The sequence below is a fragment of the Pongo pygmaeus genome, chromosome X (assembly GCF_028885625.2).
Source record: "Pongo pygmaeus isolate AG05252 chromosome X, NHGRI_mPonPyg2-v2.0_pri, whole genome shotgun sequence".
NCBI classification, from domain to species: Eukaryota; Metazoa; Chordata; class Mammalia; order Primates; family Hominidae; genus Pongo; species Pongo pygmaeus.
The window spans coordinates 117,844,376-117,870,290 of NC_072396.2; the positions used below are offsets into that span (position 1 = coordinate 117,844,376).

Consider the following 25,915-nt stretch of genomic DNA (forward strand, 5'->3'; position numbering starts at 1 on the left):
GAACATAGAAAACTTCCTGGAGGTAAAGTCCATGAAAGTGTGGGGCATACCTAAGACTGTGGCCCCCAGGAGTCTCTCATTTTCATGTTAGCCTACACTCAGTCTTCAGCAATTTGTTAAAATTACCATTTAGGTGTCCCTATCAATTTATGTATGGCTCTAGAGACTTATGCTCCATTTAAGGAAATTACAGCTGGGACTCAATGAATTTGCTTGTCTTTCCAGATTTCAAAAGGGCAGTTTACTCTGTGATTTTACTTCTCTTCTGGGTTGAAGAAAAGTCATTCATTTTCAGTTTGTTCAACTTTTTTCTTATTGTAAGGATAGTACTGATTACTTCTAGGTTATTTACTTGTTAGAGCTGAAACCAACAAAAAGACGTTGTTCTTTGTATTTGAGTTTATTCTTTGATTAATTTGGCTTCAGCCCTCATTGTTTGTGGCATATCAGGGCCAATACAATTTATATTCTTTTCTTACTCCTCTTATCAAACAATGCCCTAATCCATGAACACTCACACTGTATCAAGCAAGATTCATTTTAGCTGCTCATAATGAAGAAAACCTAAAGTAACAGATTTTAAGGTGATAGAAGCTGTTTCTGTCTCATGTAAAGGAGGTTTGGAGATAGGCATTCCAGGCCGGTATAGAGATACCTTGGGGACATAGAGATTTAATTTCTTTATTTCTTCTATAATAGCCTTAACATGTAATTTCCAGTTCAGAATGGCTGCTGAATCTTCAGCCATTAACTTTCCTGTCAGGAGAAAGAAGACAGGAGGTTAAGGGAAAACAAGGGCATGCATCTGCCCATCTTTTAGAAACTTTCAAAATACTTTCATCCTATAACTTCTACATACATCTTAGTCTTAATACCACACCTAACTGTAAGAGAACCTGGGAAATGAAATCTTTTTTGCTGAGTGAATTAGAATCCCAATTAAAACAATAGTTAAGACACCAAGCAAAGAGTAATAATGTATATTGAGTTGACAAATAATAGACCCTGTCAACAAGATTCAAAATCAATAGAAATTGAAAGCGAATAGCAATTTGACTCCAAGTTATCTTTCTAAAAGCAAAATTAAAATGAACACACACACACAACAACTACATTTGACCTTGTTTTCATTGGCTGATGGAGTAAAAATTCACGATGATATGGCTTCAATGACTGGAGGAACGCCAGGGTCCTTGGTTTTGCACTGATTAAAATAAAACGAGACCATCCTGGCTAACACGGTGAAACCCCGTCTGTACTAAAAATACAAAAAATTAGCCGGGCGTGGTGGCGGGTGTCTGTAGTCCCAGCTACTCAGGCGGCTGAGGCAGGAGAATGGCGTGAACCTGGGAGGCAGAGTTTGCAGTGAGCGGAGATTGTGCTACCGCACTCCAGCCTGGGTAACAGAGCGAGACTCCGTCTCAAAAAAAAAAAAAAAAAAAAAAAAAAAGATAAAGCGACACAGACACACGTGGAGTGGTTTTAACGAGCAGAGAGTTTAATAGGCAAGAAAGAAGGAAGAAGCTCCCCCATTAAGAGACAGAGGGAGGGGGACTTCAATAAGTAAAACAAATCACTGTTTAAAACAAATTTCTAATCAGATCTTGCTCTGTGTTTCTGGAGATGGAATAAATATATTCCTATGATGGTTCACTTTGACATAGTGGCTTGATTATTAGGCAACAACTGATGAACACAATTGGTGGATTTTTGGAAGAAGAGAAGAAGTGCCATGTGGGACCGCCAGTTTACTGACAGGGAAAGTTGGGTTGGGGGAATCAAAGAAATAAGAAACAGCTATTTCTGCCTGAGCATTGTGCTTTTTATGTTTGATTCAACTACAGAAGTTACAAAGATAACATTTCTTTTTTATCAACAAAGTGGGGTGAGACATCACCACTAGACAGCTGTTATCTAATTGTTAAATTCAGCTAAAGAGGTGAAGGCATCACAGTTCTGTTTCCAATAGTAAAAACATTAGTCTCAAATTGGTCAATTCCTCCACAAATTTTTGAAAAGTAACTATATAGCAAATTCCTAAAATAAGAACTCACTTGATAGGTTCAATACCTGAATGTTTTTCTAATTTTCTATGTGATGCTACTTTAAATAAAACTGTAATTATGGGTTTAAACTTATACATACTAAATTTTGAGACAAGTGATCAGGTTTAGGACATCATCAGCACGTTTACCAGATGATTTTCTATAGTTTCTGTGTTTTAATTGAAGTGCTTTGACACTGAGAAAAAAAGGAGAGAAAACAGTAAGGATTTAAATAATGTCAATTTCTACAGTTAAAAAAAAAACGCTAATGATTGCAATGGATGAGCTACTGACATTGCCATATTTAAAGTGTTTATAAATAATTTTACATACTATATTGTGAAAATTATGACCTAATAAAACATAAACAAATTGATGATTTTTTCTGAAATCGAAAGAACTTAGGTTCAATCAGTTTCTTACACATCACTTATACATCACTGTGATGTTCGAGATTTACTATGATATCCCTGAGGTCCCGTAACTAGATCATGAGGTGCCTTCTCAGTAATTAAAGAATATAAATTGTGTTCAGTGTTGCCTACAGTGAAATGTCATTTTGTTGAAAAGGGGTAATTCATATAAAGTATACATGTTAATTGTCAGTGAAATAGAAGAACAAATGAACTGAATCATCCAATTAACCACCCAGACAAATGAAGATTTATTTGGGTCAAATAAAGGTACTCAGCTCAGTTTGAGGAATCACTTAAAGGGAGTTTGCTTACTGTGATGTAAATGAACATTTAATACTTTTAGAGGTGCCCCCCTGGGTTGATACCCAAGCTATCTCAGCAAGGTCCTATTTCTCTATTGCTTGACTCATATGACTAAAATCTCTAAGAAGTAATTTCCCCTGAATTTACAGAATATGTATTATCATCTATGTTAAAGCAAGATTTTTTAAAATGGAGTTAATATTTTCATTTCCTTCATTATATTATCCTGTTTTTTTAAGCATCTGTCAGCCTGTGTAAAGTAGGGAAAATAGTTTAGCATTTTAAAATGTATGTAGGACTAAAGGTAAAATCAAATAATATCCCTTTATAGCCAACTGTTATGATAATCTCTTTACAGCCAACTGACTGTTATGGTAATGTCCCAAACTCTAAATAAATAAATAAACAAACTAAAAGCAAATAAACATAGCATGAATGATTGATTGCAAATGGAAAATAATTTTTAACAAATTGACAAAGCAATGGAGTTTAGGGAATTATCTTCTTTCATCTTCCTCAGAATTTATAGGTTGACAAAGAGTGATTACTTTCATGATTGAGTTATATAAAATAATTTTACCAGTCTTTGTACAAATCAAAAATTTGTCATCCCTCAAACTTACAGTGCTTTTTTTTTTTTGAGATGAAGTCTCGCTCTTGCCCCCCAGGCTGGAGTGCAATGGTGTGATCTCGGCTCACTGCAACCTCCACCTCCTGAGTTCAAGCGATTCTCCTGCCTCAGCCTCCTGAGTAGCTGGGATTACAGGCGCCTGTGACCAAGCCTGGCTAATTTTTGTATTTTTAGTAGAGACAGGGTTTCACCATGTTGGCCAGGCTGGAACCTCAGGTGATCCACCCGCCTCAGCCTCCTGGGATTACAGGCATGAGCCACCGCACCTGGCCCACAGTGCTTTTTAAAAATAAATATGTTATTCCAGAATCAATTCAAGTACTATGAGATCTCTTACTTTTCTGGCTGCTATGGACTGAATTTTGCTCGCCGAAAATTTATATGTTGAAGTCCTAACCTACAATGTGATGGTATTTGGAGATGGGGTTTTTGAGAAGTAATTAGGTCAAGAGGAAATCACTAGGATGGGGTCCTAATAATGGGATTAGTGCCCTCATAGGAAGAGACAAGAGAGCACTCTTTCCCTCTCTCCTTCTCTCTCCAAACCTCTCCCTCCCTTTTTGCCATGTGAGGACACGGCAAGATGATGGCCATCTGCAAACCAGGAAGAGGACTCTCACTAGGAGCCAAATAAGCTGATACCTTTATCATGGAGTTCCCAGCCTCCAGAACTGTGAGAAATAAAGCTTTCCTCTTCCCTGGTTCTCCCACTTTTTTGTTTAAGCCATCAAGATTAACAGGAAAGCCCTATGAGATGATTGTTCTTCCCTGGAGAAAATGGATAAAATATAGAAATCCTACTGTATTTGATAGGCTTGTCTCATTTTCCACAGTTCCTATTGATCCTTTTTGGGCCAATACAATAGACATTCTAGCTGAGTGTCCTCCAGAGTTTCCGAAATTGGTCAGTATAGGAACTTAATTAAATCTAAGGGCTTCCTATTCCTGAAGCTGAATGTTTATCTCTTATTTTTTAGTTCAACTAATAATGTGTAAACCTACACTGTCCTACCTAATTCTTCAGAAAAGATTATAAAATGAGTAGCACATTGTAGAAGAGCTCATATCAGAGGCTGACATGGGCAGTTGGTATAAGGTAGAATGAAACCTGCACAATACTGTTCACTGTAGCCATGGCTGGAATCAGAGTTCAAGTTGAGATTATGTGAGGTGACACAAGAGATGACTGACACTACCACGCCTTCCATTAAGTGGAATACATCTTGAAGTTGATGGCCACTCACAGTCTTTACAATAGTCTTAATACAGAAAGGTTAGTGGAAGGAGGTTAGTATCTGCTTGCTATTACTGATTTGGAGGCATAATTGATATTCATCCCCATCCTTCAGTATGTCACTTTACATGGTGATTAACAGTAAATAAGAGGGTGCATTTTCCAAACTCTTACCAATAATAGATATTGCTAGTAAAAACAAAAGTTACAACATCAGATGAAAAATTGAATCTTGTTCCTTTAATTTTGCTGCTTGATTTACATTGAATTTAAGCATATTTTACAGTGTCCTTTTACATTTCTTCATTTTTGAAGAATATATTCTTTTTTCTTATTTTTCTGTGGAAGCTTTCTGTAAATTGTGTTGATTTTAAAAAGCTCAGGTAATAAGTTATACTGTAAGTCCGGAAAATGTGAATCACTCTTGGGAAACAGACGTGGGGCAATGGCAGTTTCATATTGGCTTTTAAATTGTACTGAATAGGTTGTTACTTATTTCTGTGCACTAATTGTAAAATAGACTGATATAATGAACCAGTTTGAATCACTAAACTTGAGCTTTAACCTGGGATTATGGTGAGTAGGTCATTCTGCCTACAAAAACTAAAAGAAGGGTACTTTTAAAGTGTATACTATATTGATATTTCTAGATTCAAGTGTCATTAATTATTTGAACATATTTTCTAGCTCTGTTTAGATAATAGTGTGTGAATGAGATATGCTCATACCTGTTACTCTAATTTTCCCAATTGGTTATTACCAAGGTAGGGTATCAATTGAGTTTGCAGGTTTATCAGTCACTTGCAGCACTGTTTATATTATGTTGGCTTCCTTAAAACTCATGTCATGGAACCAATTTAATTTTCTACTCAAGAGCGCTGTTTAATTTACATTCAGTGTGTTCTGTTGTTTGAGATTTAGGCTTTTTTCAGAAAACAGTTTTAGCAGAACACTTCCTGAGGCAGGTAATAAATTCTAAGTTGCAGAATGTCACTGAAGAAATTTATACAAGTGCCTGTTCATTAACTAAGCTCACTATGTAAATTAGCTTTTGAGTGGAGGTTACAGAAAGGCAAGTTTTGGTTCAAAACAAAGAATATTTAATAATTTTTACTGCTTAAAATTGGAGAACATTATCTCAAGATAGTGAGTTCTTAGTCATTATCAGTGTTAAATGTCCAGAGACTCAATTGTTTTAGAGGGAGACCCTGCTAGGAGTGAGGATTGACTGACTCACTGGTGTCTGTATAAGGATGGTCTAGGTTCAGCCACATTAACAAATAACCCTAAAGGAGGTTTAGAACAACAAAATTTTCTCATATGCTAAAATCCAAAGAAGTTGAGAGGTGGAGCACAGCTGGCTCTGCTCATCCCCCTTACTTCAGGACTCAGTTTGACAGAGGCTTCATCTTGAAATGAGTTTCTGTTCTTACTAGTGTATAGAAAAGAAAGGTGGTGAACAAAATAATGGCTCTTAAAGGTTTCTCCTATAAACGACACTATTTTTTGGCCAAATATTAATCAACCTTGAAAAAGGAGGAGATCCTTTCATTTGCCCCAACATGGATGGACCTGGAGAACATTATGTTAAGTGAAATAAGCCAGAAAGAAAAAGATGGCATGATCTCAAAAAAGGTCAAATATATAGATAGAAAATAAAATAGTGGTTACTAGGGTCAGGGAGCAGGTGGGAGGATGAGAACGGGGAGATGTAGATAAAAGGATACAAACTGGCAAATATGTAGGGGAAACAAGTTGAAAGATCTAATGTACTAACTATAGCTAATAGTAGTATATTATATTCAAGATTTTTTTCTAAAGGAATAGATTATAGCTGCTCATGCCATGGGGGTGGATGGGTAACTACGGGAGATGATGGATATGTTAATTAGTTCCACTATAGTAACCATTTTACTGTACACATATGTTTCATAACATCACATTGTATACCTTAAATATACACAGCAAAATTTAGTTTAAAAAAGACAAACAAATAAAAACACATCGCTTAACTTCAACAGCTGCGAGTGCCATCCTACCACATTCCCATACGGAAACCAGATTTGTGAACAGCTCTACAAGCAACCACAGTCTCCAATTGTCATTCATTTTTGAAATGACTTTGAGTCCAAATAGCAGAAAGCCAATTATAGGATATGGAAATAGATCCTCCTTTAATACAGCAGACTCAACTTTTCTGCATTCTCTGTCCCTTTGAAAGGGTTTCATAAAAGCAAACAGTAAGTACAAACAAAAATTGAATGACTGTGGTTTATTGCCATATATCATATCTGCATGAATATTGCCTTTTAAATTTTTTATTTAAAATTGTTATGGATACACAGTAGTTGTACATATTTATGAGGTACTAGATATTTCAATACAAGCATACAATGTATAATGATCAAATCAGAATAATTGAAGTATCTACTACCTCAAGCATTTATCATTTCTTTGTATTAGGAACATTCCAATTCCATTCTTTTAGTTATTTTGAAAATTACAGTAAATTATTGTTAACTGTACTTGCCCTATTATACCACTGAACACTGGATCTTGTTTCTTCTATCTGTATTTTTGTGTCCATTAACCATCTCCTCTTTATCTCCCTCTCCCCACTACCCTTCCCAGCTTCTGGTAACCAACATTCTACAGCATAAGTCCATGAGTTCATTTTTTTTTTTTTAACTCCCACATATTATGGAGAAAGTGCGAAGTTTGTCTTTCTGTGCCTGGCTTATTTCACTTAACGTAATGACCTCCAGTTCCATCCATGTTATTAAAAATGACAGGATTTCATTCTTTTTTATGGCTGAATAGTACTCCATTGTGTATTCGTACCACATTTACTTTAACCATTCATCCGTTGATGTTTGATTCTATATCTCGGCTATTGTGAATAGTGCTGCAATAAACATGGAAATGCAGTTATTACCTTGATATACTAATTTCCTTTCTCAGTGGGATTGCTGGATCATATAGTAGCTCTATTTTTACTTTTTAAAAAAATTTTGAGGAATCTCCATACTGTTTTCCATAGTGGCTGTACTAATTTACATTTCCACCGACAGTATATAAGGGGTTCCCCTTTCTCCACATTCTCCACAGCATTTGTTGTTGCCTGTTTTTTGGATAAAAGCCTTTTATTTCTTTAGAGACAGGGTCTTCCTGTGTTGCCTCGACTGAATTCAAACTCATGGATTCAAGCGATCCTCTCACCTCAGCCTCCTGAGTAGCTAGGACTACAGGTGTGAGCCACAGTGCCTCGCCTGAAAAGCTATTTAACTGGAATGAGATTATAGCTCATTGTAGTTTTAATTTGCATTTCTCTGGGGATTAGTGATGTTGAAGTTTTTTATATACCTGTTGGGCATTTGCATGTCTTCTTTTGAGAAATGTTTATTCATATTTTTTGCAAATTTTTAAGTTGGATTATTTGGTTTTATTCTTATTGTGCTGTTTGAGCTCCTTATATATTCTAGTTATTAATCCCGTCTCAGATTAGTAGTTAGCAAATATTTTCTCCCATTCTGTAGATTCTCTTTTCACTTTGTTAATTGTTTCCTTTGCTGTGAAGTAGCTTTTTATGTTGGTGTGATATCATTTATCCGTTTGTGCTTTGATTGCCTGTGCTTTTAACGTCTCACTCAAGAAATCTTTGCCCAGGCCAATGTGCAGGAGTGTTTGTTGAATATTTTCTTCTAATAGTTTTATAATTTGGGGTCTTACATTTAAGCCTTTATTTTTTATTTGATTTTTGTATATGATGAGAGATGGGATTTAGTTTCATCCTTCTGCATATGGATATCTAGTTTTTTCAGCACCATTTATTGAAGATACTGTTCTTTCCTCAGTGTATGTTTTTGGCACTTTTGTGAAAAATGAGCTGAATATAAATGCATCAATCTATTTTTGAGTTCTGTGTTCTATTTCCTTGGTCCCTGTGTCTGTTTTTATGCCAGTACCATGTTGTTTCGGTTACTGTAGCTTTATAATATAATTTGAAGCCAGGTAATGTGATTCCTCCAGTTTAGTTCTTCTTGCTTAGGATAGCTTTGGCTATTTTGGGTCTTTTGTGGCTCCACATAAATTATAGGATTGCTTTTTCTATTTTTGTGAAGAACATTATTTTGATAGAGATTGCATTGAATCTGTAGATTGTTTTGGGCTGTATAAACATGTTAACAACATTGATTCTTCTAACCCATGAACATGGAATATCTTTCCATTTTGTTGTTACGTCTTTAATTTCTTTCATCAATGTTTTACAGTTTCCATTGTAGAGATATTTCACTTCTTTGGTTAATTCCTAAGTATTTAATTTCATTTGCACCTATTGTGAATAGGATTACTTTCTTGGTTTCTTTTTCAGATTGTTTGTTTATGGCATATAGAAATGCTACTGTTTTTTTGTGTGGAGTATCCTGAAACTCTACTGAATTTGTTTATCAGTTCTAACAGTTGTGTAGTGGAGTCTTTAGGTTTTTCTAAATATGAAATCAGATCATCTGCCAACAAGGCTAATTTGACTTCATTTCTAATTTGGATGTCCTTTATTTCTTTCTCTTTTCTAATTTCTCTAGCTAGGACTTCTAGTACTATGTTGAATAAAAGTGATGAAAGTGGGCATACTGGTCTTGTTCCAGATCTTACAGAAAATGCTTTCAGTTTTTTTTCCTATGCAGTGGATTTTTCTTATATGGTTTTTATGATGTTCAGGTATGTTCCTTCTATACCCAGTTTTTTGAGAGTTTTTATCATGAAGGCATGTTAAGTTTTATTGAATACTTTTTCTACATCTAATGAAATGATCATATAGGTTTGTCCTTCATTCTGTTGATATGATGAATCACATTTATTAATTTATGTATTTTAAACCATGCTTGCACCTCTGGGGTAAATCTCACTTGATCAAGATGAATGATCTTTTAAATGTGTTGTTGAGTTCTATTTACTAGTATGTTGTTGAGGATTTTTACATCTGTGTTCATCAGAGATGTTGGCCTGTAGTTTTGTTGTTGTTGTGTCTTCATCTGGTTTTGTTATCTGGGTAATACTGGTCTTGTAGAATAAGATTGGAAGCATTTCCTTTGCCTCAATTTTTTGGAATAGTTTAAACTGGATTGGTATTAGTTCATCTTTAAATGTTTGGTATAATTTAGCAGTGGAGTTGGTGAAACGCTGGTATGGACACTCCTGTGGCCAACACAGCCGGCACTCCACATTGTTGCACCTGAAGCTTTGCAGACCAGCACAATACTGGCCTGTGGCCACTGCTGCCTGGCTGCTGCTGATGTTTATTCAAAGTCCAAGACCACTTTAGTCAGTGGATGGTAAATTCTTCTGAAACTGGGTGCATCTCATCAAGGCAATGGATTCCTTTCTGGCCACAGTGGGTCTGAAAATGCTGTCCAGGAGCAAAGATCTGGACTCTGGAACTTCAGGAATATGCCTGCTGCTTTTTATTACTATTACTATGGTACCCAGGTTGCAAGACAAAGTTATCTGTATTCTTCCTTCTCCTTTCCCCAAGTGGAAGGAGTCTCTCTCAGAGCTGTACTGCCTGGAGTTGGTGGAGGGGGCGGTGCAGACACTCCTTTGCCTGCCACAGCTGGTGTCACACTGGGTCATGCACCAAGTCCACTGCCTCCAAGACTGTTGTAGCATCAGGGCTTGCCCTAGGACTGCAGTCCTTCTAACCTGACTGCAACTCAAATTTATTCCAAGCCCCAGGTCACTTTAGTCAGCTGGTGGTGAAGCCAGCCAGAACTGTTTCCTCCTGCTGGGGCTGGGAATTTCTAGCCCAGGGCTGGTCTAAATGCTCCCTTCATGGGTGCCAGCAGAATTCTTCCCTGTATTGTGTTCCACTGTGACAGGACAGCATTGAGTTCCAAAGGTCCACTCTCACTTTGGTCTTTCTCGCCTAAGCACACAGATTCTGTCTTCATGCTACACTACATGGGGTCCAGGGAGGGGTGCTGTAGGCAATGCAAGACGGTCTTTTCTACCCTCTTCAATGCCTCTTTCCTTGATAATATAGTCAAACCAAGTACTGTAGTTGTCACCTATTTTGGTTTCTATGAAGGTGCTTTCTTGCATGAATAGTTGCTCTATTTGGTCATCCTGAGGGGGAATGATCACTGAAGGGCTATATTCAGTCGTCCTGCTCTAGCTCCCAAATATATTGCCTCTTTTAAGATGGAAAAAGCGGAAAAAACATTAACCACTCCCCACCCAGCTCCCCTCTATAGTGACATAAAAAACAACAGATATGTCGGAGTAGCAGAAAAAAATATAACGCGGGCCACCTCAATGGAAACTATCAAAATATTTTTATAATCTATCTACTTATTTTTATATTTATTGTCACCTTTCAAGTCCAAGCCACAGTAATCTCTAGTTTGAAGTACTTCAGTAGTCTCTTAATTGGTCTTCCTGGTTTCTCTTTTACTACCCCAACTACTCTTATTACCAAACTGCAAACATACTGGTATTTTAAAAAATGCAAACCTCATTTTATCAGTCCTTAACACAGGTCAAGGCTTCCAATGGCACTTAGAAAAGACCCAAACATGTACATATGAAAATGTATGCACTCACACACATATTTTTACCATAACCTACAGGGAATTAAGTAATTTTGTCTTTATCTGACTCTCCAACTCCATGCCAATGGGGTATACTTACTTCACTAAACCAAATAATGGGGTTTCAGAGGAGATTAATACGTGTTGCTTTGGGGGGATATCTTGAGGACAAAGGTGCTGGTAACTGACTCATGTCTGCAAAATCTAAAGGTGAAAGACTGCATCAGGCATTTAAGTAGTAGAACAGAAAGACACTGCTGTTTGGAAATAGTCTTCACCTTCACAGATTGGCTGTATACAGGTGTATGCTTCCAGTGTTTTCCATGGACTGGATGTGAATCCCATATAAAAAAAGTTCACCTTGTGTTGTCTTCAGGGAAATGCCTGTAGAAGCAAAGTAACCACGAATTTAACAGTGATATGTATTTTTCCTCCTCTGACTGCTTTTAAAATAAAAAATTCAATTTAATGAGTTCTATTATGAGGAGCCTACCTGCATTTTTCTTTGCATTTATCCTACTTGGGGTGTGTAGTACATCTTGAATCTGTAGCTTGATATTACCTATCGGTTTTGAAAAATTCTCAGCCATTTCTCTGCAATTATTGTATCTGCCCGATTTTCTGATTTCTCTCCCCGCCAACTACACATATATCAGAATTTTTCCCATGTCCCATATGTTTCTTGAAACTTTTTCTCTCAGTGCGTCAGTCTAGACAGTTTCTCTTCAGTCCTCACCCATACTTCGGTCTGTTTTTTTTTTTTCCTTCATCTCTAATATGCTATTAAACTCATCCATCTATTCTTAGTTTCAATAATTATATTTTCTGATTCTAGACTTGCTGTTTGGTTGTTTTAGTTACCAGCCCTCTGCTGAATACTTCACCTTATCACTGAATTTCTTAAACTTGTTAATCATTTTTAAAGGTTCATGTCTAAAAACTAAATAGCTAGATTCTATATGAGTTTGTTTACATCATCTGTTTATTTTTCTTGGTTTTCAGTTAATTTTTGACTTTTTCCATGCCTGATGGTTTTTTTTATTTACTGCTGATTATTGTATATGAAAAATAGTTGACATTATTTGAAGCTCTGGATATTGTAATACTTCTGGGATAGTTTAATTTTGCTTCTGGCAAGCAGTTAGGCTAAGGACAGATTGTATTATTCCAATCAAGGATTTAACTGATTTAAAGTTGGCCTTTAGTTTTGGTGAGGGCTATTCTATTTCTCATTCACCCTTACCCTTAGAATATAACCCTTCCAGGTCCTAACTTAAAGCCTCAAGTGTTTACCAAGTCTTCTCCTTCTTGTCAAGTTTTAAACTCCAATTTTTCTCCTGTAGATCTGAGATCCTGAAAACAGCTCTCTTATGTTTTCGGTCTTCAGTCACTGCATTTGGCTATGTCTGCATAAATCCTTTAAGGGACTTAGTGGTGCCAAATTGGTCTCACCTTCTAGGTTTCCCTTCTCTGAGATATCATGTCTCCACAAATGCGAACTGTCTTGGTAGGTTGCTTTGCACTCAAATAGATGTTATTTTATATGTTATCCAGATTTTCTAGGTTTCTCAGAAGTATAATTGGTCCAAACAAACTACTCTATGACTGCTGGAAGTGGTAGAGTGCTATAAATCTTTTACCTCTAATATTCCAGTTGATTTTATAATTAAAATTTGTCTTGGCACGAATTATAAATATCTGCATAACACATTTTAAAAACAATCTATTTAAATATTTATAGGTGCACAATCACTTTGGCGTATGAAATTCCTTTCCAAATTAATTCCCATAATTATCTATTGTAGATTAGTTCAACCTAGATATCCTCAGAAATCTGTGCTGTCGACACAAACATTAATTTATTTTTAGCTATGATACTATAAATAACAGTTCTTGTTTATAAATTACGGCCACTGAAAGCGATACTTTTTCCTTTGTTTTCTTCTGCTATTCTGAGAATCAACTGAAATTGCTTTAGTAGTGTATGCTTCCTTAAATTAAGATCTCTTGCTTGGCTATCATTATTTAAATACCTACTGTTATGGACTGACTGGTTGATTTATTGATAGATTTAGCCATTCAACAAATATTTTTTGAGCATCCACTTTGTATTAGTCACATTTCTGAGATAATGTGTGTACAGAAAAGAGTGAGACGGGCAGACAAAGGACTAAAATGCAATAATGTAATAGCCACAATTGAGAAATGTACATAGCACAAAAGGAGCATAATTCTGCCTGGAGAAGTCAAGGAAGGATTCACAGAGTAGTTAATCTTTTAACTGATCTGTGAAATATTTTTAGTAGTTTTCAAGTCTGATAAGTCCTATGGGATCATATAAAGTGGCTACCGAATCCGGCCTTGAGAAGTCTTGAAAAGATTATTAGTTTTCAGCAAATGGTGCCAGAATAACTGGTCATGCACACGAAAGAAAATGAATCAAGACAAAGACCTTACACCCTTCACAAAAATTACAAAATACTTCGCAAAAATTTAACTCAAAATACTCATGGAGATAGAGAGTAGAATGATAGTTACCAGAGGCTGGGAAGGGTAGATGCCGGGGGCGGTGGGGTGGAGAAAAGTGAGGATGGTTAATGGGTACAAAAAAATAGAATAAATAATATCTAGTATTTGATAGCACAACAGGGTGACTATAGTCAGTAATAATTTTATTGTACATTTTACAATAACTAAAAAAGTATAATTCAGTTGTTTGCAACACAAAGGATAAATTACTGAACTGATGAATACCCCATTTACCCTGATGGGATTATTATGCATTGCATGCCTGTATCAAAATATCTCATGTACCCCATAAATATTTACACCTACTGTGTACCCATAAAAATTAAAAATTAAAAACAAATGAACTCAAAATGGATCACAGACCTAAATGTAAATCACAAAGTACAAAATTCCTAGAAAATAACATAGGAGAAAATCTACATGACCGTGGGTTTTGAGATGACTTTTTAGATATGGCACCTGTTACAATCAATGAAAAAAGAATTGACAAGCTGGATTTTATTCAATTTTCAAAAATTCTTTTCTGCAAATGACCCTGCCAAGGGACAAAATGCAGACTGAGAGAAAATATTTGCAAAAGAGATATCTGACAAAGTATTGTTATCCAAAATGTACAAAATACTCTTAAAACAAAAAAATGATAAAACAAACAGCTCAATTAAGCAATGAGCCAAAGGCCTTAACAGACATCTCACCAAAGTAGATAAAGTAGATGCACACATGACAAAAAGTATATGAAGCCATGGTCCACATCATATGTCATAAGTGAAATGCAAATTAAAACAATACTGAGATACCTGACATACCTATTAAAATGGCCAAAATCCATAACACTGACAACACTGACTACTGGTGAACATGTGGAAAAACAGGACCTTTCATACATTTCTGGTGGGAATGCAAAATAATATAGCTACTTTGGAAGATAGTTGGGAGTTTCTTACAAAACTAATCATACTCTTACCAGATGATACAGCAGTGACACTCTTAAATATCTACCTAAAGAAGTTGAGAACGTGTCCACAACTTCTTTGGGTAGATATTTAGGAGTGTCACTTCTGTATCATCTCGTAAGAGTATGTCCAAATCCATAGAAGGTACAACACCAAGAAATAACCCTAAAATAAACTGTAGTCTTTGATAATAATTTGTGTCAAAATACATCCATCAATTGTAACAAATGTGCCCCTCTGGTGGGGCATGTTGATAATGGGGGAGTCTGTACATGTGAGGAAAATGGGGGCATATGGGAAAATGAGAACTTTCCGTATTTTCTGCTCTATTTTTCTGTGACCCTAAAACTGTTCTAAAAAATAAAGATTATTAGAGACTTAGCATGTGAAAAGAGCCCAAAGTTAATGAGAAAATACAATGACACTGAGGAATTCTGATTATTTCAGCATTACTGGAGCTTGAGGATAAGACAGTGACAGCAGTGAGCAAAAAGAGGAGGAGAAATGAGGTTAGAGAGAAAAACATAAGTGTGATGAAACTTAAAGGGCATTGTAACAAGCTTGGCATTCATTTTGAAAGAAATGGATTGTCATTAAAAGATTTTCAACAGAGGAGTATAATTCTGGTTGCATCACAGAGAATGGTTTGGATAGATGGAAGACTGGAGGCAGGGAAGCCAGAGAAGAGACTGTTGCAATGATCTAGCTGACACAGGTTTTGAGCATGGAATAAGGAATGGAAAGGAGGAGATGATGAGATCACTGCTATCTTTGTTCTATATAACCTCCACTTCTACCCATAGTTCTTTTTCTTTTTCCATGCATAACCAGAATTTGAGGCTACCCTCTTTCCAATAAAAACAGTATTGAACCGGCAACCATATTTCTCTGTTGTTCCCTCAAATTAATTCCTATCATGACACCATTTCTTTTCAAATTTCCTAGATTTCACTGAAAGTTTCTTATTTAAATTTCACCAAATTTTAAAGTGATCATTACTTTAAATATGTTAACTCACATTTGAACAGTACAGATTTTATAAAGAGTTGTACAAAATGGATGCCTCATAAATATTTTCAAACTATGATGAGGCTTAATTTTATTAATCTATTTTAAGTTCTGCAGTATGAGCACAATTAGAGTTTTGTTCTCTCTCAGCCACACATATATTTCACATGAAAGACATTTCTAAGTTATTTTATAATATGAACTGGAGGAATAAGTGAATTTGATGAAAAAATGTGAAACACCATACTGCCCTTAGAAGGGAAGAAATACATGACCGAAAAAAGCTCACATTTCTTAAAAATGTCATTTGTCAACTCATTAATTATATTAATAGCTTGCATTTGTAAAGTACTTTAAAATTCTTTCACATTTATTATTCAATTTTAATTACAATAAAAATAATTCTAAAAATTTTAGTTTGTAACAGGCTGCATGGATCTTAATGTGGAACTAACACTCATTATCTCCAGGATCCTGTCATGTGCGCAGGGATTAGGAAGACATTAGCTGAATACCTACTATGTGTTCATGATTATTCTCAATGCACTGACAAATAGTAATGGTTTGCATAAAGTCCCTCCCTTGATTGTCTAACAATTCTATTTTACCCACTGGCCAGGGACAAATTGTTAAATAAAATGTATCATTTACTATTAGCAAGAAAATAGCCTGTTTATATAGAGACACACTTTTTATTAAGTCTGGGATTTTGAGTCACAAAGAAGTCGAGATTTGCATTATAGATTTTCATTTCTAAGCAATTCCTAGGGGGAAAGACTCTCTCAAAATTTAAAGGAATTGCTTTAATGTCAATGTATAAAATTGACAAGACAAGATTTTCCTATGTTACAGTGTATATGACAATGTTTTTTATTTCTAAAATAGTTACTTATTGTTATGCTGAGTGGAAATGTTAAGTCTCATATGACAGACAAATCTTAGTTTGTTCAGGAACTGATTAATCAGGTAGGATTTTCTTTTGAACTTTCAATTCCTTGATTTTGTCCATATTCCTATTTCTTATTATTTCTACAAGTAGATGGCTAACAATACAGAGAAAAGTTGCAAGAAGTCATTTGTATTGAATGCCTTCCTAAATTTTTCCTTCGAATTTTTCTTTAAACTAAGTATATTTCACTGAGAGGTGAAAAGATTTGTGAACATCTGGGTCCTAGTCTGCTGCCACCTGTGACGATCTGCATTAATCTTTAGATCCTTTCCCTGTTTCCTAAAAAACATGGGCAAAGTTAATCAGTGACAAAGTTAATTAGAATTTAGTTCTCCTAAAATGTCTCATCATCAACAGCAATTCTATGTACCACTGGAAGATGCAGTTAAGAGAGAGTGTCTGCAGTGATGCTTATCAAAGTAATTGAAAAAGGAAGGTGGGGGTGTTTCAGAATTAATCACTAAAAAAGTGCAAAAAGCATCTCAAGTTTGTAGTGTGTTATGAATCGAATTGTGTCCCACAAAAAGATATGTTAAAGTTCTCGCCCCTGGTACCTGTAAATGTTAACTTATTTGGAAACAGTCTTTGCAGTTAGAGGTCATTACAGGGGGCCTTCATCCAGTATGACTGATGTATTTATAAGAAGAGAAGAGACACCGACAGAGACACACCGTGAGGCCATTATGTGATGACAGAAGCAGAAATTGAAATGCCTGCAGCTGAAGGCCAAGGAATGCTAAGGATTGCCAGCCACTACCAGAAATCAGAAAGAGGCAAGGAAGCATTTTCTGCCCAGAATCTCAGGGGCAGTATGGCCCTGTTGACACCTTGATTTCAGACTTTCAGCCTCCAGAACAGTGACAAGATAGATTTCTGTTGTTTCTAGTCACTCAGTTTGTGGCACTTTGTTACAGCAGCCCTAGCAAACTAATACAGAATGTAAACAATGTGTTTTTCAAGAGAATGAAAAACATGCAGGCATGTAATACAAGTCAGTAACTCCATGCTTCTAAGACACAGACTCGTTCAGATAGAAGAATGGTTGCTATTTTTTAATTAGCTGCAAGGAGATGGCTGCTCATTAAATTTTTCTGACTCACTTGTTTTTTAAAGTAAACTTCATTTTGAGATATTTGTAGTTCCACCCGCAACTGAACTATTTGGATATTGCTATATTTCTCTGAACTTCAGAAAGGGAGAGATCAACGGGTTAAGCAGAAAGGTACGCTTGATCCCATTATACGAGATTCTAGAATACAAGATAATGAGTAAAGAGTGTTGAATGTTCTCATAAATAGAATTATGTCGATGATAATATGAATAATAATGTAGAGAAGGAAAAGGAGGAAGGTACCCAAAGCAATCAGTGAAACTGAAAATTAAGCTTTTTGTTGAACCTAGAATTATAAAGTTTTGTGACTGTGTCCAAGGTAAGTATGAGAAGAATGTGTAGGCAGGTAATGGTCAAAGTGAACTAAAGTCTTAAAGAGATGGTAGAATTTTGATAAGTGACAAGAAAAAGCAGAAAATCTCATTCTTAAGTTGCGTTCTTTCAACATATGTCATAATTGCAGAGCATTAAAAATATTATTTAAAATAACTGAAAAAAAACACGGATGTATAAGGTGGCAAAGAGGATCGACCTGCCCTGAAGAAATCTGTCAATGGAATCACCAAACTTTACTATTCATGTATGAGGAATCATAGGGAACTATATGGATGTTGCCAAATTTTAGAGAATAATTGAAGAAGGTGGTGATATTTAACCTAGGAAATAGAAGGTGACAGAATAGTTTTCAAAATCACTGCCTTGGAATTTGGAGTGACGTCAGAAACACGGCATAAAAGGAAACTCCATGCACTTGTTCCCCCACAGGCAGGTAGGTAGGTAGATAGATAGATAGGCAGACAGACAGATAGATAGATGGACAGACAGACAGACAGGCAGATAGATGATAGATAGACATAGATAGATAGATAGATAGATAGACAGACAGATAGATACATAGACAGATACATAGATACATAGATAGACAAATATTGGCTAAAATAATTTTTTTCGGAGCTCCGAAAATAGTCAAAGGTCTATAGCGGCCAAATGAATGCCTAATCAAGAAAAAGCCACATTCAAAACATTAGGAAATGTGATGTTTTTACTCACTTTTGCCTCACCCATTTCCCAACGTGGCATAATGCGGCAGTGAAAAAGCAACAACCCAGTTCCCAATTCCTTCCCTCAAAATGGAGGGAGCAGAGCAGACATTTTTTCATTGTTCTAACCTGTCTGGGGGTGGCCTGAAAGACTGATTGCAGGACACAAAATCAATGCGCAAAAATCAGATCTCTTTCTGTACATCGATAATTGACATTCTACAAAGGAAATCAAGCAAACAATCCCAGTTATAAGAGCATCAAAAACATAAAATGCTTTGGAATAAACAACCTAACAGGTAAAAGACTTGTACACTGAAAACTATAAAATTCTGCTGAAGGAAAAAGAAAAATAAATAGAGAGATCTCTCATGTTTATAGATTAGAATACAATTCCTATTGTTATGATGTCAATACTACCCAAAGTGATCAACAGCTTCAGTACAATTCCTATCAAATTCAAATTTCTGATGACATTTTTTGCAGAAATAGAAAAATCCATGCTAAAATTCATATGGACTCTCAAGGGATGCTGAGTATTCAAGACAATCTTGAAAAAAGGAGAACAAAGTTGAAGGTCTCAGATTTTCTGATTTCAAAACTTAATACAAAGCCACATAGTAATCAAAAGTGTGATACTGGCATCAAGACAGACACACAGACTAATGGAATAAAGTAGATATTTCATAAATAAACCCTGCATATATGGTCAAAAGATTTTCTTCAAGGTGCAAAACACCTTTTTTGCACCTTGCAACACCTTGCAAAAAAGGTGTTTTGCACCTTTGGGAAAAGTGTTTTTCACCTTTAAAAATGGGGAAAGGAGGATCTTTTCAACAAATGATGCTGGGCAAACCATATCCACATGCATGAAGATGAATTTGGACTTTTACTTTATATCACATACAAAATTAATTCAAATAGATTAAAGACCTCAATGTATGAGCTGAAAATGTAAAAGCCTTAGAAGAAAACATATGCAAAAAGCTCCATGACAATGAATGCAGCAACAATTTCTTAGTTATAGCCCCCAAAAGCACAGGCAACAAAAGGAAAATAGATAAATTGGATTTCATCAAATTTAAAACTTTTGTCATCAAAGGAAACTATTAACAGAGTGAAAAGGCAACTCACAGAACAGGAGAACATATTTTCAAATCAGGTCTGTAACAAGAGATAAATATCCAGAGTATACCAAGAACGCCTACAACTCAACACAAAAAACAATCAATGCAATTTAAAAAATAGACCAAGAACTCAAATAGATATTCACCCAAAGAAGATATACAATGGCCAGTAAACACATTAAAAGATAGCGGGTATCATTTATCATTAGGGAAATGCAAATAAAAAACACAATGAGTGGCCAGGTGCAGTGGCCTATGCCTGTAATCCCAGCACTTTTGGAGGCCGAGGGGGGTGGATCACCTGTGGTCAGGAGTGGGGCAGTTCCTCAAAATATTAACCATATAATTACCATATGATCTGGCAATTTTATTTTTGTGTATATACCCAAAAGAATTGAAAGAAAGGATTTGAAGAGATATTTGTACACCAATGTTCATAGCATCATCATACACAATAGCCAAAAAGTGGAAAGAACACAAATGTTGATTGACAGATGACTGAATAAGCAAAATGTAGTACATATGTACAAAAGAATATTATTCAGCCTTAAAAAGGAATGAAATGCCAGCACATGCAAAAACCTGGGTGAACCTTGAAGACATTATGTTTAGTGAAATAAGCCAGATGCAAAAGGGCAAATATTATGTGATTCCACTTACATGAGCTATTCACAGTAGTCAAATTTATACAGGCAGAAAGTAGAATGGTGATTGTTAGGGATTAGGGGGAGATGGGAATGGGAAGAGTTTCAAAAATTTGGAAAGATGAAATTTTTCTGGATACAGATGATGATGATGGTTGCACAGCAATGTGAATGTACTTACTGCCACTGAACTATATACTTATCAATGTTTAAAATGGTAAATGTTATGTATGTTTTACTACAATGCAAAAAATTCAATGGAGACTGAGGGTAGGGAAAAGATTGACTGAAAGGTGTCATTAGGAAAGTTTTAGTAGTGATAAAAATGTTCTATATGTTTACTGCAGTGGTAATTGAGGGTGTATGCTTTTATGTATTGAGTACATTTTATCTGGTTTAATTTTATTGTATGCAAATTGTACCTGAGTAAAGTTGATTCAAAAAATTCTTAAAAATATCACTTGCCTTTAAATTTAAAAAAAGGATTAGACTGAATCAGGATAACAGTTGAGAACAGAAGTGGACAGAGGCTACAGAGAGGCATATGTCTTCTCTACAGGATGCATTGCTTAATAATGGAGCATTGTGGGCATATGTCTTCTCTATATACAGGATGCATTGCTTAATAATGGAGCATTGTTAGGCGATATCATCATTGTGGGAACATCATAGAGTGCAATCAACACAATCTTAGATAGTATAGCCTGTTGCTTCTAGACTACAAACATGTATAGTATGTTACTGTACTGAATATTGCAGGCCATTGTAACACAATGGCATTTGTGCATCTAAACATAACTAAACATAGAGAAGGTACATTAAAATATGTTATTAAAGATAAAAAATGGTACACTTGTATAAGGCACTTACTGTGAATGGTGCTATCAGGATTGGAAGTTGTTCTGGGTGAGTCAGTGAGTGAGTGGTGAGTGAATGTGAAGGCCTTGGACATTACTGTACTCTACTGTAGAATTTATCAACACTAGACATTTAGGTTACACTACATTAATAACAAAACTTTTCTTTCTTCAATACTAAATTGCCCTTAGCTTACTGTAACTTTTATACTTTATAAACTTTTTTTTTTTACTTTTTGACTGTCTTGTAAAAACTCTTACCTTAAAACACAATCATATTTTACAGCTGTACAAAAATATTTTCTTTATATCCTTATTCTATACAATTTTTAATTTTTTAAAACTTTTTAAACATTTTGCTAAAAACTAAGACACACACACACATTAGCCTAGGCCTATATGGGATCAGGATCATCAATGTCACTCTCTTCCACCTCCACATCTTGTCACACTGGAAGGTCTTCAGGGGCAATAACACACGTGGAGCTGTCATGTCCTATAACAATGACGTTTTCTGGAATCACTCCTGAAAGTCTGTACCTGAGGCTGTTCTACAGTTAATTTTTTTAATAAGTAGAAAGAGTACACTCTAAAATGATGATAAGAAGTACAGCATAGTAAATACCTAAACCAGTAGTATAATCATTTATTTTCCTTATCAAGTATTATGTGCTGTACGTAATTGTATGTGCTATACTTTTATATGACTGGAAGCACAGTAGGTTTGTTAATACAAGTATCACCATGCACACATGAGGAATCCATTGTGCTACAACCTTACAACACTACAATGTCACTAGGTGATAAAAATTTTTCAGCTTCATTACAATCATATATGCAATCCATCATTGACTGAAATGTCATTATGCAGAACATGATTATAATAATAATTACAAACACAACATCTAACATCTAACAATGTAATTGAGTTCTTGCTACAAACCAGGCATTGTTCTAAACCATTTTCTATATTATCTAAACTAATACTCACAAAATAGCTCTAATGTTAGGTACTATTATTGCCCTCATGTTTAAGATGAGGAAACTGAAGCTTAGTTTCAACAGTTTCCCTAATGCCTTATATAGATAAGTAGTGGATACTAATGTATATATTCCATTTTGAGAGCAAAAGTTATTAATCAGTATACTATAGTGCTAAATAGAGATTTTCATAAATATAACTGCCATACCAACGAATTGCCTCCAATTCCTGGAAGTATCTGGGCAGGTATTGAGGAGCTATCAGTCAAAGAAATTATAGAGCAGGCATCAGCAAACTAAGGCCAGTTATGAAATCAGGTCCTGCCAGTTTTTGTTGTTGTTTTTTAATTGTGATATAATTAACATGCCATAAAATGTAGCCTTTTAGAAAGATGTTATATTTAGTGGTTTTTAGTATATTCACAAGGTTGTGCAAATATCACCACTATATAGCTCCTGAATCTTTTCATGACATCCAAAACAAAACGCTATATTCACTAGTACTCACTCTTCATTATCCTCTTGCCTTACCTCCTGGCAACAATTAATCCACTTTCTGTCTTTTTGCCTATTCTGAATATGTCATAAAAATGACATATGCTATATCTTTAAGTTCACTAATATTTTCTTTTCTGGCTTTGAGTCTGCCGTGAATCCTACCCAGTGTATTTTTTGTCTCAAATATTGTAGTTTTCTTCTTTAAAAGTTTTATTTGGGTATTCTAATATCTTCCATGACTCTACTTAACATCCGTCTTTTTGAATATATAAAAAATTATTATAAGTGCCGGGCGTGGTGGCTAACACCTGTAATCCCAGCTCTTTGGGAGGCCAAGGCAGGCGGATCACCTGAGGTCGGGAGTTCGAGACCAGCCTGACCAACATGGAGAAACCCCATCTCTACTAAAAATACAAAATTAGCTGGGCGTGGTGGCACGTGCCTGTAATCTCAGCTACCCGGGAGGCTGAGGCAGGAGAATCACTTGAACCTGGGAGGTGGAGGTTGTGGTCAGCCAAGATCACACCATTGCCCTCCAACGTGGGCAACAAGAGCAAAACTCCATCTCAACAAAAAAAAAAAAAAAAAATGAAAGCACACAATAAATGACTTTTTGTGACTGGCTTTTTTCACTTGGCATAATGTTTTTAATGTTCATCCATGTTGTAGCAGTATTGTATTCTTTTATATGGCTGCATAATATTCCATTGCTTGTATCTACATTTTGTTTATCCATTTATCAGTTAAAGGACATTTGGGTTGCTTATATTTTTGGTGTTATGAAAATTAAAGCTATGAACATTCATGTACAAAATCGTGCTTGAATCTGTGTTTTCAATTCTCTTGGGTATAGTCTAGGAGTGGAATTGTTGGATCATTAGGTAACCCTTATGTGTGATACTGGCAGTTTAACAAATGAGGAACTGCTACACTGTTTTCCAAAACTACTGCACTATTTTGTATAACTCTGGGCAATATGTGAGGGTTCCAATGCCTACAGATCTAACATTTGTTATTGTCTATCGTTTTGCTTATAGCTGTCCTAGTGGATGTGAAGTGATATCTCATTGTGATTTTAGTTTGCACTACCCTAATTTATAATTATGTTGAGCATCTTTTCATGTACATATGGACCATTTTATTTGTATAAATGTTTATTCAAATATATTACCATTTTAATTGAGTTGGTTATTTGCTTTTATTATTGATTTGTAAGAATTCTTTATAGATTCTGAATATTTGACCCTTATTAAACATATAATTTGCAAATGTTTTCTATAATTCAGTAGTTTGTCTTTTCACTTCTTTGAGAATGTCCTTTGATGCACAAACACTTAATTTTACTACCATCCAATTTATTATTTTTTGATTGTATGTTTTTAGGTGTCATATGTAAGAAATCATTGCCTAATCTAAGGTCACAAACATTTACACCTACATTTTCTTCTAAGAAGGTTATAAATTTAGCTTTTATATTTAGGTCTTCAATCTAGTTTGAGTTAATTTTTGTATATGGTAAGTGGAGGTATCCAACTTCCTTTGTTTGTATGTGGATATCGTTTCCTAGCTCCGTTCTTTAAAAAGACTATTCTTTATTCATTGTATTTTCTTGATACCTTGGTAGAAAAACATAAATGTCCATTTCTAGACTCTATTCCATTGGTCTATGGGTCTATCTTTATGCCAGTGGCACAGTGTTGATTACTGTGACTTTGTAGTAAGTTTTGAAATCAGGAAGTGTGAGTTTTTCAATTTTGTTATGTCTTTTCAAGGTTGTCTTTGGTATTCTGGATCACTTGAATTTTTTGACTTTTAGAATCAGCTTGTCAGCTTCTGCAAAAAGCCAGCTGTCATTTTGATAAGAATTGCATTCAATCTACAGATCACTTTGAGGGTTATTGGTATGTTAGTAATATTAAGCCTTCTTATTCATAAACACAAGATGTTTACCATTTATTTAGTTTCTCTTTAATTTCTTTCAATGATGTCTTTTAGTTTTCATTGTACAAGTCTTGCATTTTAGTTATTCTTAATATTTGACTCTTTCATACTGTTGTAAATGACTTAATTTTCTGACATTTCATTGCTATTGTACAGAAATTCAACTGACTTGGGTATATTGATTTTGTATCCTTAAATCTTGCAGAAGTCATTTATAAGCTCTAATCCTTTGTTTTATAGATTCCTTAGGATTTTCTATATACAAGATTATGTCATCTGCAATAGAAATAGATTTTTTAAAAATAATTACAACTTTTATTTTAGACTCTGGGGGTACATGTGCAAGTTTGTGAAATGGATGTATTGCATGATGCTGAGGTTTGGGATATGAATGATGCTGTCACCCAGGTAGCGAGCATCGCACCCAATAGTTAGTTTTTCAAACCTTGCCTGCCTCTCCCCCTATCTGGTACCCCTGAGTGTCTACTGTTTCCATCTTTATGTCCATGAGTACCCACTGTTCAGCTCCCACTTATAAATGGCAATATTATTTGATTTTCTGTTCATATGTTAATTTGCTTAGGATAATTGCCTCCAGCTGCATCCATGTTGCTGAAAAAAACATGATTTCTTTCATTTTTATGACTGCATAGTATCCCACGGTGTATATGTACCACAATTTCTTTATCCAATCCACTTTTGATCTGTGCCTAGGTTGATTCCATGTCTTTGCTATTGTGAATATAGGTGTGATGAAAATACAAGTGAAGGTGTCTTTTGGTAGAATAATTTATTTTCTTTTGGATAAATATCCAGTAATAGGATTGCTGCGTTGATGAATAGTTCTGTTGTTAGTTCTTTGAGAAATGTCCAAACTGCTTTTCACAGTGGCTGAACTAATTTACATTCCCACCAACTGTGTATAAGTGTTCCCTTTTCTCTGCAGCCTCACCAGCATCTGTTATTTTTTGACTTTAATAATAGCCATTCTGACTGGTGTGAGATGGTATCTCATTGTGGTTTTGATTTGCATTTTTCTGATGATTAGTGATGTTGAGCCC

At 35.3% G+C, this 25,915-nt stretch overlaps 2 long non-coding RNA genes across 2 annotated transcripts in view; both read right to left on the reverse strand.

Moving 5' to 3' along the window:
* Positions 1–381: 381 nt before the first annotated feature.
* Positions 382–2,241, reverse strand: LOC129024022 (uncharacterized). The gene is made up of 2 exons (XR_008497014.1): positions 2,146–2,241; positions 382–756 (listed from the first exon to the last, which is right to left on the reverse strand). It is a non-coding gene; the product is annotated as an uncharacterized LOC129024022 (long non-coding RNA).
* A 4,813-nt stretch (positions 2,242–7,054) lies between these two features.
* The window catches only part of LOC134739066 (uncharacterized), a 387,779-nt gene continuing 368,918 nt past the window's right edge, over positions 7,055–25,915 (reverse strand). Inside the window, exon 3 of the long non-coding RNA XR_010125519.1 lies at positions 7,055–11,600. This is a non-coding gene — a long non-coding RNA (uncharacterized LOC134739066). The remainder of the gene's footprint in view (positions 11,601–25,915) is intronic.